Here is a 15,601-nt window from a genome sequence, read left to right as displayed (position 1 = left end):
AAACAAACAGACAAAAAAAGCACAAAGCGTGCAAACTTGGTAGTTGATTAAATGTCCTTTGACCAGTGTCTGGCCCCTTGGAGTGCCTCTGGTGTTGCCACAAGAAGGTCCTCCCTTGTGCATGTGGCGGGGCTCAGGAAGCATTGCAGCAGGTGGTCAGTGGTTTGCTCTTCTCCACACTCGCATGTTGTGGATTCCACTTTGTGGCCCCATTTCTCGGGGTTGTCTCTGCATCTCGTGGTGCCAGAGCGCAGTCTGTTCAGCGCCTTCCAAGTCGCCCAGTCTTCTGTGTGCCCAGGGGGGAGTCTCTCATTTGGTATTAGCCATAGATTGAGGTTCTGGGTTTGAGCCTGCCTCTTTTGGACTCTCGCTTGCTGGGGTGTTCCAGTAAGTGTCTCTGTAGATCTTAGAAAACAATTTCTTGATTTAAGTCGTTGACGTGCTGGCTGATACCCAAACAAGGGATGGGCTGGAGATGTCATTGCCTTGGTCCTTTCATTATTGGCTGCTACTTCCCGGCGGATGTCAGGTGGTGCAATATCGGCTAAGCAGTGTAATTTCCTCTCTGTGTGCCCAGGGGGGAATCTCTCATTTGGTATCAGCCATTTGTTGAGGTTCTGGGTTTGAGCCTGCCACTTTTGGACTCTCGCTTGCTGGGGTGTTCCAGTAAGTGTCTCTGTAGATCTTAGAAAACAATTTCTTGATTTAAGTCGTTGAGGTGCTGGCTGATACCCAAACAAAGGATGGGCTGGAGATGTCACTGCCTTGGTCCTTTCACTATTGGCTGCTACTTCCCGGCGGATGTCACGTGGTGCAGTACCGGCTAGACAGTGTAATTTCTCCAGTGGTGTAGGGTGCAGACACCCCGTGATAATGCAGCATGTCATTGGGTGGTGGGCCTTAGTGCTTGGGGAGGACATTGGTAGTTTGGGCTACATGTTCATGGCGCTCGCTATAACCTGCAATGTCAGTTGAGGGATTGTCTTTGGGGGCTCCTCAGAACTTGGAACCATAGCCTGTCAGGTTCAGCACTTGCGATGTGCAGCTTTTGCCTTTCCTGAAGCCAGCTTGCTGTGGAATCAGACAGGGGTCTATTTTTTCCATAATTCTATGCAAAATAAGTCTCTCCAAAACTTTGTAGAGGTGGCACAGCAGGGAGATTGGTCTGTAGCTTTTTGGGTCATTGCGGTCTTTGCCTGGCTTCAAGATGGCGATGACTCTTGCTTTCCTCCAGATTTTGGGGATCTGACAGGATGCAGTGCAGTTGTTCATCAGCTCCAGCAGCCAGCGCCTTGCTTTTGGACCAAAGTTCTTGATTTGTTCCATCCGTAGATCATCCAAGCCAGCTGCTTTGCCATTCTTACATTTATTGAGAGCCATGTCCAATTCAGTAGATGTAAAGGGTTCATGAAGGTTGTTGTTCTCAATCTCTGGTTATCTGGCTATTGGTTTCTTTACTACTTTGGTGGCAAGGTTGGGTTCCATTCCCCCTATGAACCATCAAAACAGTTAAGATCTTCTGATGGGGCCCTGCTCTCAGTCCCGCCACTTTCGCAATCGTGTCTGGCGGGAACGAGAGACAGGGCCTTTTCTGTGGTGGCCCCTCAGCTGTGGAACTCTCTCCCGATTGAGATCAGATCTGCCCCCTCCCTCCTGTCCTTCAGGAGGCTGGTGAAATCCTGGCTATGGAAGGCAGCATTCCCAAAGAAATGGTTGAAACCGGCTACAGAACAAAGTTATCGAGCACACATACGGACTGAGTTGGACATGATTTGGCTTATTTGTAATTTTAATCGATATGTATTTTAACTTGTTATTATATGATGTTTTTAGATTGTACTATTAGAATCATAGAATCATAGAATCAAAGAGTTGGAAGAGACCTCCTGGGCCATCCAGTCCAACCCCATCCTGCCAAGAAGCAGGAATATTGCATTCAAATCACCCCTGACAGATGGCCATCCAGCCTCTGCTTAAAAGCTTCCAAAGAAGGAGCCTCCACCACACTCCGGGGCAGAGAGTTCCACTGCTGAACGGCTCTCACAGTCAGGAAGTTCTTCCTAATGTTCAGATGGAATCTCCTCTCTTGTAGTTTGAAGCCATTGTTCTGCGTCCTAGTCTCCAAGGAAGCAGAAAACAAGCTTGCTCCCTCCTCCTCCCTGTGGCTTCCTCTCACATATTTGTACATGGCTATCATATCTCCTCTCAGCCTTCTCTTCTTCAGGCTAAACATGCCCAGTTCCCTAAGCCGCTCCTCATAGGGCTTGTTCTCCAGACCCTTGATCATTTTAGTCGCCCTCTTCTGGACACATTCCAGCTTGTCAATATCTCTCTTGAATTGTGGGGCCCAGAATTGGACACAATATTCCAGATGTGGTCTAACCAAAGCAGAATAGAGGGGTAGCATCACTTCCTTAGATCTAGACACTATGCTCCTATTGATGCAGGCCAAAATCCCATTGGCTTTTTTTGCCGCCACATCACATTCCTGGCTCATGTTTAACTTGTTGTCCACGAGGACTCCAAGATCTTTTTCACACGTACTGCTCTCGAGCCAGGCATTGTCCCCCATTCTGTATCTTTGCATTTCGTTTTTTCTGCCAAAGTGGAGTATCTTGCATTTGTCCCTGTTGAACTTCATTTTGTTAGTTTTGGCCCATCTCTCTAATCTGTCAAGATCGTTTTGAATCCTGTTCCTGTCCTCTGGAGTATTGGCTCTCCCTCCCAATTTGGTGTCGTCTGCAAACTTGATGATCCTGCCTTCTAGCCCTTCATCTAAGTCATTAATAAAGATGTTGAACAGGACCGGGCCCAGGACGGAACCCTACTTGTGGCACTCCACTTGTCACTTCTTTCCAAGATGAAGAGGAAGCATTAGTGAGCTCTCTCTGTGTTCGTCCACTTAACCATTGAATCCTTGCTGTAAGCCGGTCTGAGTCCCTCTACGGAGGTGGAGTAGACTGGGATATAAAAGTTTTAAATAATAATAAATTATTATCGCGGGTGTTGCATTCCAGGACCACCCGCGAAAAGTGAAAATCCGTGAAGCAGGGATGCTATATATGTATATTACGTTCCAAAGATGAGGCAGAAGCGAGGAGAGATTTAAAGGCACCGCACACCTTTTGTTTGCTAGCTATCTCTGCTTTGATTTGCAATCTCTTTTGGGCAACGGCAGCCATTCATAAACTGGGGGGCACAAACCTGCGAAACAGCAAGTCTGCAAAAAGTGAACCACAAAGTAGTGAGGGAACACTGTATACTAAATGTCCTTTGACCAAGTACGGTAAAAGAAAATCCATTCCTCAGGATTCGTGGACTTAATGCGGTCCCGATAGTGGCTGACCACTTGGAGGGCCTCTGGTGTTGCTATGAGAAGATCCTCCACTGTACATGTGGCAGGTTGCATTGTAGTAGGTGGTCTCCGGTTTGCTCTTCTCCGTACTCGCATATCGTGGGCTCCTCTTTGTAGCCTCATTTATTAAGGTTAGCTTTGCATCTCGTGGTGCCAGAGTGCAACCTGTTTAGTGCTTTCCAAGTTGCCCAATCTTCTGTGTGCCTAGGAGGGAGTCTCTCAAACACTGATTAAAGTTCCGGGTTTTGGCCTGCCACTTTTGGACTCTCACTTGCTGAGGTGTTCCTGGGAGTGTCTGTCAAGTATCATGTTCTGCAGTTGATGGTGGTTTATTTATTTATTATTCAAACTTATATGCCGCCACTCCCCTGGGGCTCAGAGCGGTTGGTGGTGGTAGACCTAGCAGTTGGTGATGGAAGGAGCATAGTGTCTAGATCTAAGGAAGTAATGCTACCCCTCTATTCTGCTTTGGTTAGACCACATCTGGAATACTGTGTCCAATTCTGGGCACCACAATTCAAGAGAGATATTGACAAGCTGGAATGTGTCCAGAGGAGGGCGACTAAAATGATCAAGCGCCTGGAGAACAAGCCCTATGAGGAGCGGCTTAGGGAACTGGGCATGTTTAGCCTGAAGAAGAGAAGGATGAGAGGAGATATGATAGCCATGTATAAATATGTGAGAGGAAGCCACAGGGAGGAGGGAGCAAGCTTGTTTTCTGCTTCCTTGGAGACTAGGACGCAAAGGAACAATGGCTTCAAACTACAAGAGAGGAGATTCCATCTGAACATTAGGAAGAACTTCCTGACTGTGAGAGCCGTTCAGCAGTGGAACTCTCTGCCCCGGAGTGTGGTGGAGGCTCCTTCTTTGGAAGCTTTTAAGCAGAGGCTGGATGGCCATTTGTCAGGGGTGATTTGAATGCAATATTCCTGCTTCTTGGCAGAATGGGGTTGGACTGGATGGCCCATGAGGTCTCTTCCAACTCTTTGATTCTATGATTCTATGAAGGGTTAATGTAAGTCTTAGTTCTAAAGGGTTGAGTAATCTGTAAGTAAGAGTTCATGAGTGAAAGCAATTACAGGTGGAGGCATGCAAGAGATAGGTTGCAGCTGAGTGTTTCTGGATATAATGAGCTAGCCCTGGGACTGATCTTCAGGAGAAAAGTATTTGTCTTATTTTGGTGGTAGATGCTGCTGGTTTTCCCCCAGGTTTGTGAATTTTTGATGTCCTGACCTGTCTCCTGAACCTTTGGAATCCTGGAACCTTGAATCTTTGGACTGGCTTTTGACTACGGAATAGACTCTTGATCTCTGGACTTTGCTCATTGAACTCTCAGCGTTTGACCACTAGGCTGGACCTTTTGACTACGGAGTTATCTTGAACCTGCACCAGTGTTTGCTGTTTTTGTTTTATATTCTGTGGCTGAGTGCAATCTTTATGCTTTATATTTTGGACTATTAAACCAGCCAGAAAGTAAGTGCTGTTTTAATTAAACTGCTTGATACAAACTGGGTATGTGTTTGATTCATCTCTACCTGAATAAGGCAGAGCCTTAGTATCGTGACAGTATCTCCGTATTGTCGAAGGCTTTCATGGCCGGAATCACTGGGTTGTTGTAGGTTTTTTCGGGCTATATGGCCATGTTCTAGAGGCATTTTCTCCTGACGTTTCGCCTGCGTCTATGGCAAGCATCCTCAGAGGTAGTGAGGTCTGTTGGAACTAGGAAAAAGGGTTTATATATCTGTGGAATGACCAGGGTGGGACAAAGGACTCTTGTCTGCTGGAGCTAGGTGTGAATGTTTCAACTGACCACCTTGATTAGCATTTGATTGCCTGGCAGTGCCTGGAGCAATCTTTTGTTGAGAGGTGATTACATGTCCTTGTTCGTTTCCTCTCTGTTATTGTGTTGTTCTAATTTTATAGTTTTTTAATACTGGTAGCCAGATTTTGTTCATTTTCATGGTTTCCTCCTTTCTGTTGAAATTGTCCACATGCTTCTTGTGGATTTCAATGGCTTCTCTGTGTAGCCTGACATGGTGGTTGTGAGAGTGGTCCAGCATTTCTCTGTTCTCAGATAATATGCTGTGTCCAGGTTAGTTCCTCAGGTGCTCTGCTATGGCTGACTTCTCTGGTTGAAGTAGTCTGCAGTGCCTTTCATGTTCTTTGATTCATGTTTGTGCGCTGTGTTTGGTCGTCCCTAGGTAGACTTGTCCACAGCTTTCAACAGAAAGGAGGAAACCATGAAACCATGAAAATGAACAAAATCTGGCTACCAGTATTAAAAAACTCAAAAATTAGAACAGCACAACAACAGAGAGGAAACAAACAAGGACATCTAATCACCTCTCCACAAAAGATTGCTCCAGGCACTGCCAGGCCATCAAATGCTAATCAATGTGCTCAGTTGAAACATTCACACCTAGCTCCAGCAGACAAAAGTCCTTTGTCCCACCCTGGTCATTCCACAGATATATAAACCCTTTTTCCTAGTTCCAACAGACCTCACTACCTCTGGGGATGCTTGCCATAGATGCAGGCAAAACGTCAGGAGAAAATACCTCTAGAACATGGCCATATACAACAACCCAGTATCTCTGTAGATCAGTGGCTCTCAACTTGTGGGTCCCCAAGTATTTTAGCCTACAACTCCCAGAAATCCCAGCCAGTTTACCAGCTATTAGGATATTTTTGGAGTTGAAGGCCAAAACATCTGGGGACCCACAGGTTGTAGATCTTAGGAAGTTATTTCTTGATTTAAAGTGTTGGCTTGCTGATTGATATCCAAACAGAGGATGGACTGGAGACGTCAATGCCTTGATCCTTTCATTGCTGGCTGCTACTTCCCGATGGATGTCAGGTGTTGCGAGACCAGCTAAACAGTATAGTTTCTCCAGTGGTATGGGGTGTAGACATCCTATGATAATGTGGCATGTCTCATTAAGAGCCACATCCACTGTTTTAGTGTGGTGAGATGTATTCCAAACTAGGCATGCGTACTCAGCAGCAGAGTTGCAAAGCTCAAGGGCAGATGTCTTAATTGTGTCCGGTTGTGATCCCCAGGTTGTACCACATTGGGCGTCCCCTGGGCAACATCTTTGTAAGCATCTGGTTCTCTCAGACCAGAAGCGACTTGCAGCATGCAACCAAACAAATATTTTCAATTGACATACGAAGAGTTTTACAAAATAAGGATCTCTCTCTTATCTGGTACACGTTGAACATCCCATATCTAAATATCCGAAATATGGGTTGTTGTAGGTTTTTTCGTATATGTGTATGTATATGTGTATATATGTTGCTTGCGTAGATCAGTGGATTCTGAGAGTTATGGTCCAGAAAGGTAACTTCTCCAAGCTCTGTTTTGAAGGCCATTTGCAGCTGAGGTTGTTTTCAAAGTGAGGAAACCTAAACTCTTTTGAAACCCTTTTGATTGGAAAAGTGTATGTCTTTGCGACCGCAGGGAAATTTAAGTATACTCGATGCACCAGTGAGATTTACATAAATGCTGACTCACGACTCAATAGAAATCCTCTGGCTTTTCTGACCTCCAGGGCATCAGGGCAAATCAGCTAGGTGTTAAGGACTACAGCTTCCATCATTCCCAGACACTGCCCAGCTGTCCGTATGCAATGGGATTGGTAGTCCAGGGCACATGGAGGGCATCAGGTGCTTGCTAATACCTTTTATTGTAGCTTGGCTTTTCACTGTGCTGCATTATGGGATTTGTAGTTTTGACAGCAAGTGGGGAAAGATGAAGGTCAGTCTATCTATATAAATAAAAATGTAATGTTCATTTGTGGGATTAACATAACTCAAAAACCACTGGACGAATTGACACCAAATTTGGACACAAGACACCTATCATTCCAATGAGTGACCATCACTCAAAAACACCGAAAAACACAACAGAAGGGACGTAAAAAGCCAAAAAAGCCAAAAAATGCATTACAATGCATGCACAAAACTACATATATATGCAAACACACGTATATACACATATACACAAACATATATGATAAATACACACATATACACACACACAGAACACACACACACACACTCCCAAAACACTTATACACAGACTGGGCCACAGCAACGTGTGGCAGGGGACGGCTAGTAGATGTATATAATCTGTTGCCACAAAAGTAACTTTTCCAAGCTCTAGGTGCAAGAGGTTATATATGTATATTTGTATTTAGGTGGTGCAGCAGGTTAAACCGCTAAGCTGCTGAACTTGCTGACCACAAGGTTGGCGTTTCGAATCTGGGGGGCGGGGTGAGCTCCTGCTGTTAGGTCCAGCTTCTGCCAACCTAGCAGTTCGAAAGCATGCAAATGTGAGTAGATCAATAGGTACTGCTTCTGCGGGAAGGTAATGGCGCTCCATGCAGTCCTGCCAGCCACATGACCTTGGAGGCGTCTATGGACAACGCCAGCTCTTCAGCTTAGAAATTGAGATGAGCACCAATCTCTCAGAGTTACATAATATTTTTGCATCTTCATATTATTATTATTATTATTATTATTATTGGAGCTGCTGAACTTGCTGACCGAAAGGTTGGCGGTTCGAATCTGGGGAGCGGGGTGAGCTCCTACTGTTAGGCCCAGCTACTGCCAACTTAGCAGTTCGAAAACATGCAAATGTGAGTAGATCAATAGGTACTGCTTCTGCGGGAAGGTAATAGTGCTCCATGCAGCTATACCGGCCACATGACCTTGGAGGCGCCTATGGACAATGCCGGCTCTTCGGCTTAGAAATGGAGATGAGCACCAATCCCTCAGAGTCACATAGTATTTTTGCATGTTCACATTATTATTATTATTGGAGCTGCTGAACTTGCTGACCGAACGGTTGGCGGCTCGAATCTGGGGAGCGGGGTGAGCTCCTGCTGTTAGGCCCAGCTTCTGCCAACCTAACAGTTCGAAAGCATGCAGATGTGAGTAGATCAATAGGTACTGCTTCTGCGGGAAGGTAAAGGTGCTCCATGCAGTCATGGCGGCCACATGACCTTGGAGGCGTCTACGGACAACACCGGCTCTTCGGCTTAGAAATTGAGATGAGCACCAATCTCTCAGAGACACAATATTTTTGCATGTTCATATTATTATTATTGAAGCTGCTGAACTTGCTGACTGAAAGGTTGGCGGTTTGAATCCGGGGAGTAGGGTGAGCTCCTGCTGTTAGGCCCAGTTACTGCCAACTTAGCAGTTCGAAAACATGCAAATGTGAGTAGATCAATAGGTACTGCTTTGGCAGGAACGTAAGGGCGCTCTATGCGGTCATGCTGGCCACATGAACTTGGAGGTGTCTATGGACAACGCCGACTCTTTGGTTTAGAAATGGAGATGAGCACCAATCCCTCAGAGTCACATAGTATTTTTGCATGTTCACATTATTATTATTATTATTGAAGCTGCTGAACTTGCTGATTGAAAGGTTGGTGGTTTGAATCCGGGGAGCAGGGTGAGCTCCTGCTGTTAGGCCCAGCTACTGCCAACCTAGCAGTTCAAAAACATGCAGATGTGAGTAGATCAATAGGTACTGCTTTGGCAGGAAGGTAAGGGCACTTTATGTAGTCATGCTGGCCACATGACCTTGGAGGCGTCTATGGACAACACCGGCTCTTCGGCTTAGAAATTGAGATGAGCACTAATATCTCAGAGTCACACAGTATTTTTGCATGTTCATATTATTATTATTATTGGAGCTGCTGAACTTGTTGACCAAAAGGTTGGCAGTTTGAATCTAGGGAGCGGGGTGAGCTCCTACTGTTAGGCCCAGCTTCTGCCAACGTAGCAGTTCAAAAGCATGCAGATGTGAGTAGATCAATAGGTACAGGAGCGGTTTGAATCCGGGGAGCAGGGTGATCTCCTGCTGTTAAGCCCAGCTTCTGCCAAACTAGCAGTTCGAAAACATGCAAATGTGAGTAGATCAATAGCTACTGCTATGGAAGGAACGTAAGGGCGTTCTATGCAGTCATGCTGGCCACATGACCTTGGAGATGTCTATGGACGATGCTGGCTCTTTGGTTTAGAAATGGAGATGAGCACCACACCCCAGAGTCGGACACGACTAGACTTAATATCAAGGGAAACCTTTACCTTTACTATGTTTGTATGTACATGATTGTGTGAGTAGAAATCTGTTGCAAACAGAGTAACTTTTCCAATCTCTGGCAACCAAGTCTTGGAAAAGTTACTTTATTTGAGAGCCCTGCTCTATCTGTTTCAGAGCTATCTATTTTTTCTTATCATATGTCTATCTATAGGAAAGTGCTGTGCTGTGGGTAATTTGATGTCTCACAAAGGCTACACATTGAAAGGAAGGAAATATTTAAGAGTAACTTTCTCTAAAAGCAACCCCGGTTTCAAAAGATCGTGGAATCCGGTTTTGGAATTATTTCTTTAAAAAAATAGGCCGGGTTCCTTCTTTATTTTTGAAATATCGCACGGGCTGCATTAATTTCACACTCAGAAAAGAACAGATGAAGCAATTTAAGAAATCACATTATTTAAACAGCAAGTCGGTGCCGGAGATAAAGCAAAATGTCATTTCGCACAATAAATTTTGCCAGCATCGGCTCCCCGTTCTAAGCGCGCTTTTGCAAGGATGCTAATGAAACGGGAATTGCGTTCTGCTTTTCTAAATGCTGAATTAATATTTGCAAGCCGTTCATTACTAAATGTCTAAAGAACGGCGTTTTCAATAGGGAGGCATATTGAGCCAGTTCAAGTTGCGGTTGTGAAAAGGTGGGGCGCAAATAGAGGGAATAGCAACAGGGCAGCAACGTTGGCGGCGATGATACTAATCCCAAAATTGGACTATAGGGGAAAGTTGAATGTACAAAGGGATTCTCCTAAAAATGACTAAATAATACGCAAACTTCTATGTATTATTTTTATTCATAATCTAATATGAATAAAAATAAGAAAGGAGGAAACCATGAAAATGAACAAATTCTGGCTACCAGTATTAAAAATCTCTAAAATTACAACAGCACAACAACAGAGAGGAAACAAACAATGACATCTAATCACCTCTCAACAAAAGTTTGCTCCAGGCACTGCCAGGCCATTAAATGCTAATCAAGGTGGTCAGTTGAAACATTCCCACCTAGCTCCAGCAGACAAGAGTCCTATGTCCCACCCTGGTCATTCCACAGATATATAAACCCTTTTTCCTAGTTCCAACAGACCTCACTACCTCTGAGGATGCTTGTCATAGATGCAGGTGAAACGTCAGGAGAGAATGCCTCTAGACCATGGCCATATAGCCCGAAAAAACCTACAACCACCCAGTGATTCCAGCCATGAAAGCCTTCGACAATAAATCTAATATTTATTGGATTGTTGTGTGTTTTCTGGGCTGCATAGCCATGTTACAGAAGCATTGTCTCCTGACGTTTCGCCTGCATCTATGGCAGGCATCCTCAGAGGTTGTGAGACCCATGGGAAAGAGATTTGCCTTGCTTCTGATGTTTTTTAATACTGGTAACAGAGGCCAAAATCAAAATCTTGAAAGATAATGCTGTCAAGGTGATGCAGGCCATATGCCAGCAAACATGGAAAACACAAGAATGGCCATCAGACTGGGAAAAATCAACTTATATCCCCATACCAAAAAAGGGAAATGCTAAAGACTGTTCAAACTTTCGTACAGCAGCCCTTATTTCAATGATCCTTATTTCACCCAACCTTTTTAACGTGTATGCAGAACACAACATGTGAGGATGTGCGGGGCTTGAGGAATGCAAGGCTGGGGTGAAAATGGCTGGAAGAAACATCAACAACCTTAGATATGCAGATGATACCACTTTGATGGCTGAAGGAGGAGCTGAGGAGCCTTCTAATCAAGGTGAAAGAAGAAAGCACAAAAGCTGGGTTGCAGCTAAACGTCAAAAAAACTAAGATTATGGCAACAAGAATGATTGACAACTGGAAAATAGAGGGAGAAAATGTGGAGGCCGTGACAGACTTTGTATTTCTAGGCGCAAAGATGAGTGCAGATGCAGACTGTAGCCAGGAAATCAGAAGACGCTTCCTTCTTGGGAGGAGAGCAATGTCCAGTCTCCATAAAATAGTCAAGAGTAGAGACATCAGACTGGCAACCAAGATCCATTGCCTAGTCCAAGCCATGGTATTCCCTGTAGTCACCTACGGAGGTGAGAGCTGGACCATAAGGAAGGCTGAGCGAAGGAAGAGAGATGCTTTTGAGCTGTGGTGCTGGAGGAAAGTTCTGAGAGTGCCTTGGACCACCAGAAGATCCAACCAGTCCATACTTCAGGAAATAAAGCCCGACTACTCATTGGAGGGAAGGATAGTAGAGGCCAAGATGAAGTCCTTTGGCCACATCATGAGAAGAAAGGAAAGCTTGGAGAAGAGAATGATGCTGGGGGAAATGGAAGGCAAAAGGAAGAGAGGCCGACCAAGGGCAAGATGGATGGATGGCATCCTTGAAGTGACCAGCTTGACCTTGAAGGAGCTGGGGGTGGTGACGGCTGACAGGGAGCTCAGGATTGGGCACGAAGAGGTCACGAAGAGTCGGAAACGACTGAACGAATGAACAACAACAACAGAGGCCAGGCTACCTCCATGCAGATTCCCTCTCTGATTGACTTTGCAAACTTCATGGCTACTCAATGCAAATTCAAGTTTGCTAATGGCAACATCCACACTTGCTTCAAACAGACAAGGGTTCTTCCTTCCACCCTGGACATCATTCCACAGATATATGTACACTCCACTTGCCTCACTGCCAACAGACTTCTGAAAATGCCCTTAGCCACAGATGCAGGCAAAACGTCAGGAGAGAATGCTGCTGCAACAGGGCCATGCAGCCCGAAAAACTCACAACATTCTCTCCTGACATTTCACTTGCATCTGTGGTTAGCATCTTCAGAGGTTTGTTCAGAGGTCTGTTGGAAATTAGGCAATCTCTGAGGATGCCTGCCACAGATGCAGGTGAAACATCAGGAGGGAATGCTTCTGGAAAATGGCCATACAGTCCAGAAAACATACAACAACCTAGTGATTCAAGCCTTCGACAATAATATTTATCGTGTCAAAAGCGAATTGGCTACAGTTATAATGTATGTAAAGATAGAAACAAAGTTATAAACTTGACATTATTCTAAATGTCAGAAGCTGGCCACTTGGAGTGCCTGTGGTGTTGCTATAAGGAGGTCCTCCATTGTGCATGTGGCAGGGCTCAGGCTGCATTGTAGTCGGTGGTCTGTGGTTTGCTCTTCTCCGCACTCGCATGTCACAGACTCCACTTTGAGGCCCCATTTCTTAAGGTTGGCTCTGCATCTCGTGTTGCCAGAGCGCAGCCTGTTCGGTGTCTTCCAGATTGCCCAGTCTTCTGTGTGCCCAGGCGGGAGTCTCTCATCTGGCATCATCCACTGATTGAAATTCTGGGTTTGAGCCTGCCTCTTTTGGATTCTCGCTTGCTGAGGTGTTTCTGCAAGTATCTCTGGAGATCTTAGGAAGCTAATTCTTGATTTAAGGCGTTGAAGTGCTGGCTGGTATCTGAACAGAGGATGGGCCGGAGATGTCACTGCCTTGGTCCCTTCATTACAGGCTGCTACTTCCCAGCGGATGTCAGGTGGTGCAATATTGGCTAAACAGTATACTTTCTCCAGCGGCATAGAACATAGACATCTTGTGATAATACAGCATGTCTCATTAAGAGCCACATCCACTGTTTTGATGTGGTGAGATGTGTTCCACACTGGGCATGCCTACTCAGCAGTAGAGTAGCAAAACACAAGGGCAGATGTCTTCACTGTGTCTGGTTGTGATCCCCAGGTTGTGCCAGTCTGCTTACATATAATATTCTTTCTAGCGCCCACTTTTTGCTTGATATTCAAGCAGTGCTTCTTGTAAGTCAGAGCATGGTCCAGAGTGACACCCAGGTATTTGGGTGTGCTGCAGTGCTCCAGTGGGATTCCTTCCCAGGTCATCCTCAGAGCTCGAGATGCTTGTTTATTTTTAAGATGGAAAGCACTTGTCTACATTTTAGATGGATGAGGAATAATCTGGTTTTCCCTGTAATAGGCAGTATGAGTACCTAAAGCTTTGGAGAGCTTCTATCCAACCATTTCAAAGCTCCCTGCTTGAGTGGTGATGGCACGATCGTCAGCATAGATGAAACTCTCTGTACGTTCTGGCAGTGGCTGGTCATTTGTGTAGATGTTGAACATTGATGGTGCAAGCACGCTTTTCAATGGGAGAAGCATCCCCACAGGATCGTAGCACATTCGGTCGTCCCCTGGGCAACGTCTTTGTAGACGGATGATTCTCTCACATCAGAAGCGACTTGCAGCATGCAACCAACCAAACAATTGATGGGATGCAAATAAAGGTAATAGCAACAGTGCAGCAATGTTGACAACAATGATGATAGTAATCCTTTGGAGAGCTTCTATCCAACCATTTCAAAACTCGCTGCTTGAGCAGTGATGGCATGATCATCAGCATAGATGAAACTCTCTGTCCTTTCTGGAAGTGGCTGGTCATTTGTGTAAATGTTAAACATTGATGGTGCAAGCACGCTTTTCAATGGGAGAAACCTCCACACAGGATCGTAGCACATTCAGTCGTCCCCTGGGCAACGTTTTTGTAGATGGCTGATTCTCTCACACCAGAAGCGACTTGCAGCATGCAACCAACCAAACAATTGATGGGATGCAAATAAAGGTAATAGCAACAGTGCAGCGATGTTGATGACAATGATGATACTAATCCTAAAATTTGACTATAGGGGGAAGTTGAATGTAGGTAGGGAATCTCCTGCAGATGACTAAATAATACATACACATCTATGTCTTACTATTATTGCTACTATTATTATGATGATGAATTTATTGCAACCAGGGCTGATAAAAGTGACTTTGGGGACTACAATTCCCAACATTCCCTCCAAGTGCCTGTTGACTAAGGCATGCTGGGATTTTCTATCACCCCAAAAGTAACCATTGGCTTCTTGTTAATGACTTGCACAAGTGTCATTTCCCTTACAAAAGCAGACTGAAAGCCAAAACCAAGGTCACAACATCATCTGTTATAGAACTCTAGTATGCTGATGACAATGTCGTCTGTGCGCAATCAGAAGAAGTCCTACAAGCCAGTCTAAACACCTTTGCAGAAGCATACGAGAAGCTTGGCCTGTCATTGAACACTGAGAAAACCAAAGTGCTCTTCCAGCAGTCACCTGCCAAGCCCTCTCCAATGCCAGAAATACAGCTTACTTGTCTGTCTGTTTGTTTGCTTTGTGAAAAATGTAATACAAATGTTTGGTTGCTCCTGACACGATAAATAAATAGCTTAATGGGGTAACATTAGAAAATGTGGACCATTTCCGCTCCCTTGGCAGCCACCTCTCCACAAAAGTCAACACTGACACTGAAATACAACACTGCCTGAACTCTGCGAACGCAGCATTTTTCCGAATGAAGCAGAGAGTGTTTGAGGACCAGGACATCCGTAGGGATACCAAAGTGCTTGTTTATAAAGCTATTGTTCTCCCAACCCTGCTATATGCCTGCGAAACGTGGACTGTCTACAGACATCAACATTAAGACTGAAATTCAACACCGCCTGAGCTCTGCGAGTGCAGCATTTTTCCGAATGAAGCAGAGAGTGTTTGAGGACGGGGACATCCGTAAGGATACCAACGTGCTTGTTTATAAAGCTATTGTCCTCCCAACCTTGCTATATGCCTGCGAAACGTGGACTGTCTACAGACATCAACATTAAGACTGAAATTCAGCACCGCCTGAGCTCTGTGAACGCAGCATTCTTCCGAATGAAGCAGAGAGTGTTTGAGGACGGGGACATCCGTAAGGATACCAACGTGCTTGTTTATAAAGCTATTGTCCTCCCAACCTTGCTATATGCCTGCGAAACGTGGACTGTCTACAGACATCAACATTAAGACTGAAATTCAGCACCGCCTGAGCTCTGTGAACGCAGCATTCTTCCGAATGAAGCAGAGAGTCTTTGAGGACCGGGACATCTGTAGGGAGACCAAGGGGCTTATTTATAAAGCCATTGTCCTCCCAACCCTGCTGTACGCCTACAAAACGTGGACTGTCTACAGACATCAACATTAAGACTGAAATTCAATACTGCCTGAGCTCTGCGAGTGCAGCATTCTTCCAAATGAAGCAGAGAGTGTTTGGGGACCAGGACATCCTGAGGGATACCAAGGTGCTTGTCTATAAAGCTATTGTCCTCCCAGCCCTGCTA

The 15,601-nt window shown here is 45.2% G+C and overlaps 1 protein-coding gene across 2 annotated transcripts in view; it reads left to right on the top strand.

Moving 5' to 3' along the window:
• NLGN2 (neuroligin 2) overlaps positions 1–15,601 on the top strand; it is a 152,617-nt gene that overhangs the window by 88,248 nt on the left and 48,768 nt on the right. The gene's annotated exons all lie outside the window — the stretch shown is intronic.

Source organism: Anolis sagrei, chromosome 6 (genome assembly GCF_037176765.1).
Source record: "Anolis sagrei isolate rAnoSag1 chromosome 6, rAnoSag1.mat, whole genome shotgun sequence".
NCBI classification, from domain to species: domain Eukaryota; kingdom Metazoa; phylum Chordata; class Lepidosauria; order Squamata; family Dactyloidae; genus Anolis; species Anolis sagrei.
This window is presented reverse-complemented; position numbering and strand designations above follow the sequence as displayed.